This window comes from Gossypium hirsutum, chromosome A01, assembly GCF_007990345.1.
Source record: "Gossypium hirsutum isolate 1008001.06 chromosome A01, Gossypium_hirsutum_v2.1, whole genome shotgun sequence".
NCBI lineage: Eukaryota > Viridiplantae > Streptophyta > Magnoliopsida > Malvales > Malvaceae > Gossypium > Gossypium hirsutum.
In genome coordinates, this window is record NC_053424.1 from 82,127,083 (window position 1) to 82,132,894 (window position 5,812).

Genomic DNA, 5,812 nt, shown 5'->3' on the forward strand with positions numbered 1-5,812 from the left:
AAGAGATGAGACCGAACATGCTGAGCATCTGAGGCTAGTGTTGCAAATTTTGCGGGATAAGCAGTTATATGCTAAGTTCAGTAAGTGTGAGTTCTGGTTAAGAGAGGTTAGCTTCTTGGGTCATGTGGTATCCGCATCGGGTATTCGAGTTGACCCGAGCAAAATTTCAGCCATACTTATCTGGAAGCCTCCGAGAAATGTTACCGAAGTCCGGAGCTTTCTAGGGCTCGCCGGTTATTACCGACGATTTGTCAAAGGTTTCTCAATGATAGCCACACCAATGACGAAGCTACTTCAAAAGGATGTTAAGTTCGAATGGATGGAGAAATGTCAGAAAAGCTTCGATCAACTGAAAACTCATTTGACTGAAGCTCCAATTTTGGTGCAACCCGAATCGGGTAAAGAGTTTGTCATTTATAGTGACGCATCCCTACTTGGGTTGGGTTGCGTATTGATGCAAGAAGGTCGAGTTGTGGCCTATGCGTCGAGACAATTGAAGCCACACGAGAGAAATTATCCGACCCATGATCTCGAACTAGCCGCCATTGTGTTTGCATTGAAAATATGGCGACATTATTTGTTTGGTGAGAAGTGCCATGTGTTTTCGGATCACAAAAGTCTCAAATACTTGATGACTCAACGAGACTTGAATCTGCGACAAAGACGTTGGCTTGAGTTGTTGAAAGATTACGAGCTTGTCATTGATTACCACCCGGGAAAGGCTAATGTGGTTGCGGACGCCTTAAGCCGGAAATCACTGTTTGCTTTGCGAGCGATGAATGTACACTTGTCTGTTCTACCTGACAATGTGTTAGTAGCTGAATTAAAAGCCAAACCATTATTGACTCATCAAATTCGTGAAGCTCAGAAAGTCGATGAGGAATTGGTTGCAAAACAAGCTGAGTGTGTTCCGAACAAGGAATCGGAGTTTCAGATTGATGATGATGGTTGTTTGAGGTTTAGAAGTCGTTTGTGTGTTCCAAGGAATTCGGAACTCATTCCGATGATTCTGAACGAAGCCCATTGTAGCCGAATGTCAATTCACCCGGGGAGCACGAAAATGTATAACGACTTGAGACGTCGGTTTTGGTGGCGTGGTATGAAACGAGACATCTCCGACTTTGTTTCGAGATGTTTAATATGTCAACAAGTGAAAGCGGAACATCAAGTGCCTTCAGGGTTACTTCAGCCGATCATGATACCCGAGTGGAAATGGGACCGAGTCACAATGGACTTTGTGTCCGGACTGCCATTGTCCGCAAGTAAGAAGGATGCGATTTGGGTTGTTGTTGATAGGCTGACTAAGTCGGCTCACTTTATCCCCGTGCATACGGATCTTTCATTGGATAAACTAGCCGAATTGTATGTCTCTCAGATTGTGAGATTACATGGAGTACCTATTTCTATCGTGTCGGATAGAGATCCGAGATTCATTGGGCCGTACGAAATCTCCGAACGAGTTGGTCCAGTTGCGTATCGATTGATTTTGCCCCCTGAACTTGAAAAGATCCATGACGTCTTTCATGTTTCGATGCTTCGACGCTATAGATCTAATCCATCGCACATAATTAGCCCATCAGAGGTTAAAATTCAAGCCGATATGAGTTATGAAGAAGAACCGATGCGTATCCTAGCTCGTGAAGTGAAGGAGTTACGAAACAAAAGAGTTCCGCTAGTAAAGGTGTTATGGCTCAAACACGGGATCGAGGAAGCTACTTGGGAAACCGAGAGCTCGATGAAAGAACGATATCCAAACCTATTTACCGTAAGATTTTCGGGGACGAAAATTTCTTAAGTGGGGGAGAGTTGTGACAGCCCAAAATTGACCCTAGTCGGGAAGTGGTTTCGGGACCGCTAAACCGAGTCACCGAAAGGTTTGAATGTGATGTTTATTGTCTAGAATATGTAATCATGAATGTGTGAAAATTTCAAGCTTCGATTTAGTCGATTGCATGTGAATTTAGTCAATAGGACTTATATGAGAAAATTTTAAAATGTGATAGGTCAATGCATGAGGACCTATTAGTGCATGTGGAAGAAAAAGGGGACTTGCATGTCAAATTCCCCCTCCCTAATATGTAGTGGCCGGCCATGCTATGGGTGGAAACATGTCACCAACATGTTGTGTTAGTGATGTATGGTAAGGAAAATAAAATAATAAGCATGATAATTAAATAATGAAAGGAAGGGTGATGGAAAAAAAAAATAACATGGTCTCACCCCCTTGTTGCCGTGAGTTGAAGAAAGAAAACAAAAAAAAATGTGTTCATTCTTGAACACCTTTGGCCGAATAGAGGAAAGAAAGGAAGGGGAAGAGCTTGAGAAAATCGGCTATGGTGGTTTGCTAGACTAAGGTATGTTTGATGTTGTTCTTGAGATGCATGCATGTTTTAGTAGTTGACTTGAGTTCTAAAAACCCATGGTTCAATTTTGTGGATTGATGATGATTTTGTGTTTTGCCATTGATGAGTGCTTGAGCTTTTTGATAGTTGTTGATGAAAAGCGAAAGATATGTTAAAGATTAATATGTTTTGTGTTGAAGTTTTTGGTGATTTTGAGTGGTTAGGGCTAAATTACAAAAATAAATTTTTGAAGGACTCAAAGGTGAAATAAATGAAATGTATGGACTTATATGGGTGCTAGGAAGATTCGGCCCTTAAGGAGTGTGACCAAACTTTGTGTATTTTGTGTTTTGTGGAATAAAGACTAAATTGTGAAAGTGCGAAATATTAGGGGTAAAAATGTAATTTACCCATTTATGCGTTATTAGACTAAATTGAATGAAAATATGTTAAAATGAGATTTATTTGAATATGTTAAGATCAAGAAACCAAGGAATTGGATTTAGATCGGGGAAAATCGAAAGTAGTTGAGTAGCCGATCATTTAGACGACGACATCCGAAGAAAGTTTATAAGCAATTAGATATTAAAATTTCGGAATAAATGTTAGCTATATATGCTGAAATGGAAATATGATAAATGTATATATAGCTGAATGTGATATGTGTGAATTATATGTTAAATTAAGGCTTGGTAAGCTAGCTATTAAGGTGAAATGCTAATGTTAGTATTTGATTTGGTAATAATCTGTTTGGGGACAGCAGCAGTAAGGTGATTTTGGAAAATCGCCATAATTTGTAGGAGTTGAATTAGAAGCTGAGTGAATTATGCCGTTAAAGCTTGAAGAGTCTATTTTCTTACAAAAGAAACTATAAAAACAAAAGAGTTACCGATCTTGAGATATTTGAAGTATTGTGGGGCTGAGTCAAAATGACTACTAGATTCCCTGTTCTGTTTTTAGAAAATCATTATAAATTGTACAAAAATGATTATAAGATAAAATTTATATGCTTAGACTCCTTAATGAGTCTAGTTTCAAATGAGATCAACTACAACACATTTTGAATTCTGTAAAATGAGAAATTTGATTCGTAGTGAAGAGTGGTCAGAATAGTCAAACAGTGAAACAGGGGAAACTTTAAGAAAAATCTGGTATTGATTGGCCAAGCCTAAAATTCTGAAAATTTTATGGATGGAAGATATACGAGTCTATATTCATGGAAAATTAACGGCTAGTGATTTGGAGTTTTGTAGCTCCAGTTATAAACAATTTAGCGACTACTGCTCAGGAAAACAGCTCGTAGTGAATATGTGATTTTGTTGTAAACATTAATGAAAATTTGCCAATGAGTTATTTATTGATTATTATAAAGCTTACTATAATCTATGTGTGTGAAAGTCAAATCAATATATATATTATTCTGAAAGTAATACTTGAATAGTCGATTAATGACTATTTTAAATTTTGTCGAACTTAAGCTCAAGAGCAAAAAGGGAACTAGATCCGATAAAGGCAAAGAAAAGATCACTGAGTAGCCGAGTTGGAACCGTCTTACCCAACACAAGGTAAGTCATTAAGCATGTAGTTGGTATTATTTCAAATGGTCATAATGTTTATGTATTGATGCTGAATGGAATGAATAAATATATATATATATGCATGTACGTATGTGATGATGAAATTGTTGAATGAAAAGAAAAGAGGTAAGATGTACTGAGTTGTTGATCTCGGTACTAAACGTGCGGGTATAACCATTTATGACCATGAGATTGGCGCTAAGTGCGCGGGATTAAATTGTACAGCACTAAGTGTGCGATTTGACTATGTTGCACTAAGTGTGCGAAATGAATATGATGCACTAAGTGTGCGAATTGACCATGCGGCACTAAGTGTGCGAGTTTGACTATGTAGCACTAAGTGTGCGATTTGATTACGTAGCACTAAGTGTGCGAGTTGATTATATAGCACTGAGTGTGCGGACTCAATATACATTCGTGAATCATTATGGACACTATGTGTGCGACACTATTGAGTCGATCGCGGACAGCGGATCGGGTAAGTGTCTTGAGTACATGGCTAATAGGTGCTATGCTTATACTTGGTGTTGAGCTCGGTAAGTTTGAACCTATGTGACAAATATACTTGAAGTCACGTACATAAAATTTATTGTAGGATGGGTGAAAGGCCGTTTAGTCGTTTGATTGTAACGAAAATAAATTGATTTATGAAATTGCCTCAATGTCCTATTGATGAGTATATGGAATGTGAATGCATGAATTGATATGAAACTGAATCGATAGGTTGGAGGAACTATGGTATGGTTCGGTATGGATGGAGTAAATTGTCTCGTTCCATTTTGTTTCCTCTTGTGATAATGTTATTGATGGATGGTAGTGCATTGCTTATGACTTACTGAGTTATAAACTCACTCGGTGTTTCCTTGTCACCCATTATAGGTTGCTTGGACTCATCTATTTTTGCGGGGTCAGGCCGTCATCGAAGTCATCACACCGGATAGCAAGTTTTGGTACTTTCTTCTTAGTTGGCTTAGAAGAACATTTTGGCATGTATAAGCTATTACGTTGTGTTTGAACCTTGGCATGTAAACTTTAAGCCATGCGAAAATGGCACGAATGTTCGATTGAGTTGGATCAAGGGTAGGCATGAAATGGACCTAGTTACTTTCGTAACAGATGCTGGCAGCAGCAGTGTCATGAGATTGAAAAATCACTAAAAATAGTAGGAGTGAAATTAATTGATGAATAAATTATGTAATCGAAGCTCGATGAGTCTGTTTTCATGAGGAAGTAACGAAAAGATCATATGGGCAGTATATTAAGAGATAATCAGATTTTTGTGGGACAGGGCCAGAACGGTTTCTGGATTCCCTGCTCCAACTTTGGAAATTCATTATAAATTAACCAGAGATAATTAGGGGTCGTACCATATATTTACAGATTCCTCTCTGAGTCTAGTTTTCATAGAAACAAACGGCATCAGTATTGAAGCCCCGTGGAGGGAGATATCCAAGTCGTAATGGGCAAAGGTCAGTGTAGTCGACCCCTGCAATATGGGAGACTTTGACTAATAAACTGTACAAATTGGCCCGACCAAAAATTCTAGAAAAAAATACATAGATGGGCACATGAGCCTAGTTTCTGGGAAAAATCACGAAATTGATTTTCGAGTTACGAAACTCAAGATATGATTTTTAAAACGACTAGTACACAGATTGGGCAGTGTCTGGAAAATAAATTTTATAAGGGGTTAAAGTCAGTTAACACCTCGTGTTCGACTCCGGTGTCGGTTTCGGGTTCGGGGTGTTACACAACAGGTAGAGTCTTACTGGATGCTAAAGTTTCACATACATATGAATGAGTAGAACCGGGGTCGATCAAAGCAATCACATCAGTATCAAAAAGAGTATAAGTACTGGTAATAACATCTGGCGAAGAAGCATCCTCGCGCGC